Source organism: Chinchilla lanigera, unplaced genomic scaffold (genome assembly GCF_000276665.1).
Source record: "Chinchilla lanigera isolate Chin_1 unplaced genomic scaffold, ChiLan1.0 scaffold00003, whole genome shotgun sequence".
In the NCBI taxonomy this organism is placed as follows: Eukaryota; Metazoa; Chordata; class Mammalia; order Rodentia; family Chinchillidae; genus Chinchilla; species Chinchilla lanigera.
Window position 1 is genome coordinate 50,706,336 of NW_004955404.1, and position 11,461 is coordinate 50,717,796.

Consider the following 11,461-nt stretch of genomic DNA (forward strand, 5'->3'; position numbering starts at 1 on the left):
TTAGCTCAGCGGCAAAAGCGCCTGCCTGGCAAGCGCAAGGTCGTGAGTTCGGTTCCCGGTACCGGAGAAAAACCAAAAAAAAAAAAAAAAAGAAGAGGTACATAAGTTAGAGCTAAGTTCATCACCACTATCACCATTGTCATTGCACAGAAACAAAAAATGAATAAACATAAGCTTGAGCAAAAAATAAAATAGACCAAAGAATACATAATGTAGGATTCCACTTATATAATGTTCCAAATCACCAAAATTATTCACCACTACACCATATGATTTTGGAATATGTTTGAGTGTGACAGACATTAAAGTAGATCAAGAAAACTATTATGCAATGTCAATATGGTGTGGATAACTGTAGTGGAAAGAAGGAATTGTAAAAGAAGGAGGGGAAGTTATACATACACATTGCAGGCAAGATTCAGCTTCTTGTCCTGAGGAAGGTGGCACACAGGTGCTTATTTCCATACATGTATGCTTTTGTGCATGTTTCTGTACACACACACACACACACACACACACACACACACACAAAAAGGCAAATGTTAAAAGAAAGTAAGTCACCTCCCCAGGCCTGATAGCAGCTGCCCCCTACTGGAATCCAAGGAAAATGCAGGTTCCCTTGAGGTATTTGGTGGGTGACAGGAGGTTTGAAAGGAACAAGAGAGCTGCTGTCTCAGAAAAATCATCCCCTAATCTCTTTCGGAATTTTTCTTAAAGTTGTATACATGAGTTGTTCACCATTTTGTTTAGCAAGTCAGTTTATCCCAGTGACCTCTGTGGTGGTGGCAGATGGCCCTAAAAAACCCTCCTAAACACTGCCTTGGTCTGTTTGCTCACCCTCTGCTTGGTCTCAGCCCCTGTTCCCAGGGCTCAAAGAAGTGGACGGAGAAAGAGGAGACAGGAGGCAGACAGGGCCAGGGCTGCAGGCAGGGGTGTAATGCGGTGCTCACAGCAAACAGCAGCCCAGAACGCAGGCTTTCCCTTTGCTGAATGGGCTCTGCAAATGCACAAATATGGAAGCCTGGGAACCTGAGCTGCTAACTACATCCACCGGGCAAGAGCGGGGCGGCGGGGGCGGGGGTTGCAAAAGACAAGGGGCACAGGGAGCACTCATTTGTATGACAATCCAGCAGAGGGTTGTGTGAGCATGAGGTCGGAGCCTAGGGAAAGGCGCGCTTGATGCCCTGATGCAGTCAATGGTCCATCTGGTCCGGGGGCGGGGAGCCGAAGTGGCGCTTTTTCCAAGCCCTGACGATTCTGCTGAAAGGGAAAAGCTAGAGCAGACGCATTCCAGGGCTTCCGTCCTGAGCAGGGCAGGAGGAAAAGGAAGGAATGACAATGAGTCACAATCCCAGTCCTTCATATTTTGTGAAATGCCACAAGAATATTCATTTATAAGGTTGCAGTGTGATTTTTCTCTGTGTCTCAGATTAGTGACAACCCAATTTGATAAATAGAAAAAAACTATAAGAGTCATTGGGTCTGGACTTTTAAGTGACACTTTGAGATGAAGATGTACTGATTTTCACAATCTTACAAAGGCCTTCCTACAGTTCCTGAAAGATTGTATCAAGGACTTCGGAAGCCGTTTCTAATTTGCTGCCTTGAGAGAATTATCCCCAAATATAATGACATATCCAAGCCAAGGAAACTACTCTGATTCAAAATTGGTTATAAGACTAGATTGCAAAATAAAAAGAGAATAGATTACCTATACCTCTCCAATTATTTCACAAATATTTACAGTTGTCTGAGAGTACTGCACCTGTGATTCAACCAACTTCAGATAGAAAGTGTTTCCCCAAAAAATTAAGTCTGTACTGAACATGTATAGATTTATTCTTTGTCATTATTCCCTAAACAATACAGTCTAACAACTATTTACATTTATATTGTGTTGGATATTATGAGTAATCCAAGATGATTAAAAGCATGTGGGAGAAGAGCAGGGGTTATGTGCAAATGCTACATTGTCCTATAAAAGGGACTTAAACATCTGAGAACTGAGGTATCCACAGAAGGAGGAGGGGGTTCTGGAACCAAATACCCCATCCCACTGCTGCCACCATGGATCAGCTGTGTTAAGTGCCGACTAGATATAAGGCCTGGACCTAGACACTGTGATTTGTGTGATCTTATGTCTGTCGAGCAGGAGGACAGACACACAGTAGGTTTGGGGGAGGGGATGGCATAGTGGGGCACACTAAAGGGGTCCATCTTCCAGGCTCATGGGTTAGAAAAAGCTGCCCTAGAGAGTGACACATGTTGAGATCCAGGGGAGGAGCAGAGGCCGTCCAGGTAAGGGGCAGAGAAAAGCAACACTGTGGGTATGGGAAAGAGCATACACAAAGGCCCAGAGATGGAGGAAGATGGCACAGCAAGGCTCAGAGCCAGGAGCTGAGGAGTGGTGAGAAATAAAGGCAGAAGAGGGAGACACCAGGTCATGAGAGAACTCAAAGGTCTTTGAAGGGTTCAAACTGTGTTCTAAGCTCATGGGAAATCTCTGAATGATTGTGGACAGATTTTGAGATTAGAAAGATGCCATCGGCTACTGCAGACAGCCTTGCATAGAGGAAAACACGACAGGCATCAGGAGGATTTGTTGAGGAGCTGCCCCAGTATCCTGATGTAAGATGATGTTATATATGAACCAGGAAGAGAGAGGAGATGGAGATGAGGAAATGCAGAAAGGAATACCTCAGACCTATTGTGTAACTTTGCTTCCCATCCACGATGAAAGGAAATACGTGAGCACACAGAGCAGCTGCTTCCAGTACAAACAATCAATCATTTTCTTTTAAGTGTGACCATGTATCTACTATTCATCAGACATAAACCAGAGCTAGGGATTTGGCAATGCCAATAAGATGCTTAATACGCATGCCAACATGGAAGCACTCCAGCCTGGTAGGCAAAGCTTCTGATATCAGACCAGCCTGCTTTCAAATTCTGGCTCCACTTACTGTCTCTGACCAGAGACAAGATGTTTAATCTCTCTAAATTTATTCTCCTCTTTATAAAGTAGAACAAAAGCACCTTCCTTTCAGATCTATGGGGAAATTGAATGGGATAATGCATGTAAAGAATATGGTACCAAGCATAAAATGGTAGCTTGCTGATATTATTACTGTTGGTGGTGGTAATGGTGGTGATGGTAGTGATAAAATTTTTTATATGGCTTCATAGTTCAATTTTTCAAACCCTGCTTTAGCACAGCTGGTGAATGCTGTACAGGAATATAAATAATGTTGCCTGCATTTTTCCTGTGATTGTTATGCAGGTGACACTCAGTGCTGTGGTCCCAAGTGGCCAGCTGACAACATAGCACAGTTCAAAAGAACCTTGATTAGACACTCACAGGGGAGGAGATGCAGTGAGATGCCATCAACATCAGTATGGTCACCTGAACATGATAGTGACAATGATATCTTTGAAATATAGACAACTCTTTACTCTCAGATATCATACCCAAGAAGATATCCAAATGGGTCCACACAGTTTCAGAGTTAACACAAGCCTCTCTGCTGACAAGAAGATAAAGAACACACCCAGGATTTTAAGAAATGCTACATGCATGGAGCTGGAAATATTCTCCAGTAACACATTGTTGAAAGCTGCCCTGAATGCTGTTGCCTAGGCAGCAGAACATCCAATGATGGACTGTGGAACAGGGAGATAGGAAAACAGATCAAGAAAAATGGCATGACCTTTGGGAGACTAAAAAGCAGAATGAGGCCAGAGCTGTATTTAGCTCCACACTAAACCAACACTTTATAGACCAGCAGTGTCTGACTTTCTTTTTAGCTTCACTCTCTCCTTCTTTATTTTTTTTATTTTGCCAACAATGGGTCAAAACAGAATCATCCTCAAATGTTTCAACCTTAAAGCAAAGCAATCTGCAACTCAGCCCCATGGGGCTGAAACCGTACGGAGGATGGAAATAATAACAGCAATGTAGTAGAAAAATGTTTTGAGATTTTCAGCAATGTTCTCATGCCCTGTAGTACCCTCATTCCCTCTACACACCCCATTCTCCCCAGGCAAACACTTCAGCTTCTAGCATTTACTGCCTCAGGAAAGCTATACCATGGCAGAAATGCTGAGAGAAAGAAAGAGTCAATTTTTAGTTTGGGAGTTTCAAATTTGAAAGCCACAGCTGAGTTTAAGGCAAAGACATTTGCTTTCTAAAAGCTTAGCAGAAAACTATTGTCCCAATAGGTTAGGTACAGGAAAAGTGAGGGCAAAAATCAAAGGCAAGTAAAGGTAGCTTCAGCCCAGTGTATAGTCCCACCACCAGCCCAAGAAAGCACTGGTGCAGAAGGCACAGTGAAGACCTACAGGTATTCTAGGGGAGTAAGAGCTTTCCAAGGAGATTGAGCACCAAGATGGTGGAGTGGTAAGCAGCAGAAAAAGAGCCTGTCTGAGAGTCACCATCCAGACACTAGAATATAGAAACATAAGGAAGACAAGAAAGAGAGAGATGGGTCCCCTGGGCCCAGAAAGGATCTGAAACATGGAGAGAGTGAAGAGAGAAACTTCAACAAAAGAGAAGGTAGCTCTTGGTTCCTTCTCCCTGAGAAGGGACTCATTGCACGAGAGGAGGGATTCAAACCTACGGACACACAGTGACTTCTGGCAACCTCAGAGGCCTCCATGAAGAGACACAGCAGTGGAGGGGAGCAGTAGAAGTAAAGGGCTGCACTAGCTGATGGTGAATGCTGAGGTTCAGTCACCCCATGCAAGAGAGTGATTGGCCAGAGGCATTTTGGAGAGGGACCCATTGAGCTCAGAACTCAAAGTGGCTGCTGGCTCCATCTAGCGGCTCCCATCTGGGTTCAGGTCCATGGAAGGTGTGTAGATGGCTGCAGGCTAAATGAGTCTAGTCTCAGCCAGAGGTGCAGGCTCACTGAGATTATCCACTACCTTCCCAAAAAGCTTGGGACTCTGTCTCCACATGTTGTCTACCAGTGACAGCAGAGTCATCTGGAAGTGGACTTTTTTCTTTTTTTTTTTTATTTTGTCTTTCTCTCTCTTGTTTGTTTTTTGTTATGGTGGTAGCAGTTTTGTTTTTTGATTTTGTTTTTTCCTCCTTCATTGTTAGACCTTGCTTTTATATGAATGTGAACCTGGTTTCCATCCTCTGTGGTTGTGATTCTGTTCTGTTCTTCTTTTTATCTCATCTTGCTCTCTTTCTCTCCAGTCTTCTGCACCAGTTTCCCAAAGTTAGCATCATCCCCCTTTGTCCTCCAGCCTTATTTCTAATATCTTCCACATCTGCTACTTCTCTATTTTCTCCATAACCCATTTTAAACTTTAATTCCTGAGGGCAAAATTGACATATTAAGGACATGTATATTGCATATAATTTTCTGCTCTGTTTTACATTTGCTACATAACCACAAATCCAGTTCATACATTTAAGGGTAGCAAATTAATGGTTAGCTCTAGTCTGTGTTTGATCCATTGACATTGATGGTATCACCACCTCAGCCAAAAGTGACACAATTGTTCTAAACAGCAGTTCTCCTTGGTAGTCCAAGACTGAGATTGACTAAGGGTCATAGAAAATACTGTGTCAAAGAACCAGAGGCTGGGCCAAACAAGCAGCAATTTCTCATCCCCAATAAACTGAAGAGGTTGCAACAGACTCAAAACCCTAAAACAAGCTACATCTGGAAGATATGTCAGAGAAGTAGTCACTTCCTAAGGGTTATAAATACTAGCAATAAAGCCATTCACCATAGGAAATTTATAAGCATCACCCCAGGAATTAAACTTTAAAAAGAAAAGAAAATGAGAAGACACTTAAACAAGATGCAGTCCCAGACATCCAGTTCACCAAAGGCAAACCCAGGGGGAAATGAGGTGGGATAGTCCAAAAGCCACCCATTTAGTCTCTCTGAAGTGGTAACAATAAAGCAATCAAAAGAGGCACTAGAAAAATATCAAATCAGAAATAATTTCTCAGATAACTTCAGAGATGGTATCCACAATGAAAACCATACTTAGTGACTCTAGAGCAGATACAGACCAAAAAATAGAGGAGCTTCAGAAAATTATGGAAGCCATGAATGCTTAGCACAGGACAGAAATGGAATCCATAAGGCAAATTCAAGCAGATACCCAGGAGAATAAAAATTCCACTGAAACTATCTGTAGCAGATTAAGCCAATGTGAGGACAGGATCTCAGATATAGAAGACAAACTTGTGATTAGTAATCATGAAAAGAAAGTTTTCTTTAAAATGGCAAGGAACCATGAGAAATCAATACAGCAGCTGCTAGACAAGGCAAAGAAGAATAACTTAAGTTATTGATTGGAGTCAGTGAAAAAGCAGGAGATAGCAGAGATGATATTTTTTAAAAAAAAAAACTGTTCACAAACACCATGGCAGAAAATTTCCCTAGTAGAGAAAAATAATTTGACATACACTTAAGTGAGGCTTATAGAACTCCAATTAGCCATGATAAAAAATACATATAGCCAGGCATATCATAATCAAGATTCCAGAAATTTAACACAAGAATAGAATCATAACAGCTGTTAGGGAAAAGAAATAAATCACCTATAAAGGAAAGCAAATCATAATCACAGCTAACTTCTCAGTACAAACCCTCAAGTCAAGGACATCTTGGAATGAACTATTTCAGATTCTAAAGGAAAGCAACCTTCAACCCAGATTATGTACCCCAAAAAACTATCTTTCAAAGCTGGTGGAGAAATAAGACACTTCCATGACAAAGAACATCTAAGGAAATTTATGACCACCAAACCAGCACTCCAAAATATTTTGAAGGACATTTTAGAAAGTGATAACAAGGACTACAGTTCCATGAACCCAAACAGAATGAATTTAGCAGGGAAAGCAAAAAATTAAACAGAGGGAGGGCAATAAGAGGGGGAGCAACAACAGGAAAATAACATGACAAGAATAAGTCAATGTTAATGGTTTAAATTCACCAATCAAAAGACACAGACTGTCAGAATGGATCAAGAAGAAAGATCCAAAAATATACTGCATACAAGAAACACATTTAATTCAAAAAGAAATTCATAGACTGAAAGTCAAAGCATAGAAAACTATATTCCATGCAACAGGAACCCAGAAAAAAGCAGGTGTGGCTATTCCATTTGCAGACAAATTGACTTTCAAGCTAAGACTGATTAAGAGAGAAAAAGAAAGTCACTACATCAGGCAACAATCCAAGAGGAAGAGATAATGATCACAAATATATATGCAACAAATACCAGTGCACCCAACTATATAAAATAAATATTAACAGGCATGAAAAATCAAATAACTACTAATACAATTTTATTGGGGCATTGCAATACCCCACTGTCAGAAAAAGATAGATCAACTAGACAAAAAACAACAATACAATATTAAAACTAAACCAAATTTTTGAACAAACGGACTTAGTAGATGACTACACAGTGTTCCACCCCACAACATCAGAGTATACATTCTTCTCAGCTGCACGTGGGATATTCTCCAAAATAGACCACATACTAGCTCATAGAACACGCTTAAGTAAATGCAAAGGAATTGAAATTATCCTATTCATATTATCAGACCATAGCACAAGGAAATTGGAAATCAATGGCAAAAGAAACCACAAGAGCCTCATAAAAAAAGAAACTAAATAGCACCCTCCTGAACAACCAATGAGTCACAGATGAAATTAAAAAAGAAATTAGACAATTTCTCCAATTAAGTGATAATGACTATACAACATATTGGAAATTATGGGGACACAAGGAAAGCAGTCATAAGAGGGGAATTTATAGCAATGAATACCCATTACCCAGGAAAACAGAGCAACTGCAAATAAGCAACTTAATGGTGAAACTCAAACTTCTACAAAAACAGTTATAGCCTAAACTAAAAGTTTATACAAAGGAGGCCATTATAAAGATCAGAGAAGAAATTAATTCATTGGAGACTAAGAAACAGTACAAAGAATCAATGAATTGAAGAGTTGGTTCTTTGAAAAATTAAATAAAATTTACAAACCCTTATCCAACCTTATCAAAAAAAGGAAAGAAAATATTCAAATCCCTGCAATTTTGAATGAAAAGTGTGAAATCATAATGGACCCTGTATAAATCCAGAACATCATCTTACCTACTTTGAAAACCTGTATTCTGATAAGATGGAAAATGCAGAAGAAATGGACAGATTTGCAGATACATATGAACACCAAAGCTGAATCAAGAAGATATAATAATCCTAAATAAACCAATAACAGTCAATGAAATTGAAGATGTAATTAAAAACCTACTAACAAAGAAAAGCCCAAGCCCTGATGGATTCACTACTAATTCTACAAGAAATTTACAGAAGACTTAACACCATCAATTCTCAAACTCTTTAATGAAATTGAAAGGAATGCAATACTCACAAATTCATTCCTGGAAGCAAGCATTACCCTGATACCAAAACCAGAGAACGATCCAACTAAGAAAGAGAACTACAAACCAATCTTCCTAATGAACATAAATATAAAAATCTCAATAAGATACTGGCAAACAGAATGCAGTAAATCATCGAGAAGATTATATAACATGACCAAGTAGGATTCTTAGGGATCCAGGGATGGTTCAACATATGTAAATCAAAAAATTTAGTATGCCACATTAGCAGAGCCAAGGACAAAAACCATATAATCATCTCAATAGATGCAGAAAAAGCTTTTTACAAAGTCCAGCACCCATTCCTGACAAAAACCCTACAGAAAATTGGAGTAGATGGTCTTTATTTCAATCTGATAAAAGTAATCTCTGACAAACCAATAGCCAGCATCATACTAAATGGACAAAAACTGAAAGCTTTCACTCTAAAATCAGGAACAAGACAAGGACGTCTCCACTTTTATTCAGCATAGTCATGGAAACTTTAGCCAGAGCAATTAGAAAACAGAAAGAAATAAAAGGAATAATGATAGAAAAGGAAGAAGTTAAATTATCATTACTTGCAGATGACATGATACTCTACATAGAAGACCCAAAAACTCCACTAAAAAACTGCTAGATTTAATGAGCAAATTCAGTAGTGTATCGAACACAAAGTCAACACTCAAAAATCAATAGCCTTCCTATACACGAATAACAAACTCACTGATAGAGAAATTAGGGAAATAACACCTTGCACAATAACATCCAAAAAAATGAAATACCTAGCAATCAATCTAACAAAGGATGTGATAGACTTCTACATTGAAAACTACAGTATTCTGAAAAAGGAGATTGAAATGGGTATCAGAAAATGAAAAGATATCCCTTGCTCATGGATAGGAAAAACCAATACAATGAAAATGGCCATACTTCCAAAACTGTTATACAGGTTTAATGCAATAATAATCAAAATTCCAATAGCATATCTCATAGAATTAGAGAAAAAAATCCTAAAATTAATTTGGAACCAGAAGAGACCTGGAATAGCAAAAGCAATTCTGGGCAACAAAGGCAAGGCAGGAGGTATCACAATCCCTGACTTGAAATTATACTATAAAGCTACTGTGATAAAAACAGCATGGCACTGGCAAAAAAAATCAGTGGAACAGACTAGAAGATCAGAAACAACTCCAGATGTACACAGCCACCTTATCTTTGACAAAGGAGCCGAACACATTCACTGGAAGAAAGATAACCTCTTTAAGAAATGGTGCTGGAAAAACTGGCTCTGCTTGTGTCAAAGATTAAAATTGGACCCATATCTTTCACCATATACTAAACTAAATTCAAAATAGATCCATGTTCTAAATATTAATACAGAAACATTAAATCTACCTAAGATAGAATAGGTAAAATCTTGAAGACATTGGTGTAGGTAAAGACTTTATTAATAAAATCCTGATCACACAGGAACTATCACAAAGAATCAGTAACTGGGATCTCACCTTATTAAAAAGCTTTTGCACAGCAAAAGAAACCACAAACAAACAAATGTTTGCCAGCATTTCCCCAGACAAATGATTGCTATTGAGGACATACAAATAATTCAAAAAAATCAGATCTCCCAAATTTAAACAATCCCAATCCATAAATGGTCATCTGATATGAATACCTACTTCTCAGATGAAGAAATACAAACAGCAAATAAATATATGAAAAAATGTTCAACCTCACTGGTCATTCAAAAGATGCAAAGTAAAACCACACTGAGATTGCATCTCACCCCAGAAAGAATGGCTATTATCAAGAAATCAATCAATAACAAATGCTGGAGAGGCTATCGGGGAAAAGGAACCCATCTCCACTGTTGGTGGGAGTGTAGACTGGTGAAACCATTGTGAAAATCAGTGTGGAGATTCCTTAAAAAACTAGAATTCGAGGTCCCATTTGACCCAGCTATTCCCCTTCTTGGTATCTTCCCAGAAGAATTAAACACATCATACCACAATGATATATGTGCACCCATGTTTATAGCAGTACAATTTTTAATAGCTAGATCTTAGAAACAACCCAAATGTCCACCAAATGAGGCATGGATAAAAACGATGTGGTCTATTTATACAATGGTGTACTACTCAGCCATAAAGAAGAATAAACTGGAAACTTTTATAGGTAAATGGATGCAACTCAAGACCTTACTCATAAGTGAAATAAACCAGATGCACATGGGTAAATATTGTATTGTCTCCCTAGTGTGAGAAGCTAAAGGAATAAATAAGATCCAAAATGTACAATAGATATTGCAAAACAGGAAGAAATTTCAAAATGAAATTGAAACTAGGATGGAGGAATGGAGAAAAGAAGGGAAAAGAAAAAAAATACATATATGAAAATTTAGATAGTTATACTAATTTCTCTTAGTTCATTGAAAAGAAATGTTTGTGCTAATATTGTTTGAACAATTAAATATTGATATCTTGTACTCTGAGTAACTAATTTAAAGATAATAAATGCAATGTATTAACCATTGTTATCCCCATTATAATTTTTGAAATTTTGTTTTTTTCTCTAAAATAAAAAATAATAATAATTTTTTCTAAAAAAAAAAAAAAGAGCTTTCCAAGGAAAGCCAACATAGGGTAAGACCATGGGGTGGGATAACTATGTAGGAACTGTGGGCAGAGAGAGCCTTATACAGTTTCCCTGCTTTGAGGATGACGTGACAAGCAACCAGATCTTTTAGGTGACCAACATAAGAGCAAAACCAACAAAGTAAAAGAGAGCTGGTGGAGCCTTGCAGGCAGGAAGAGAAAATGCAGCTGCCATCTTTGCAGACAGAAGCCAAGGCTCAGGGATGGGAGTTAGAAGGGAGGGGAAGCAGGAGGTCAGAGTCACCAAAAACCAGAAGTCCTCTCCGGAGATTTAAGAGGGCTGAGACCCTGAACTGAGATTAAAAGTTGCCTTACCTACTGGAATGGAGGCTATTAGAAAAAAAGAAGAAGAAGAAGAAGAAGAAGAAGAAGAAGAAGAAGAAGAAGAAGAAGAAGAAGAAGAAGAAGAAGAA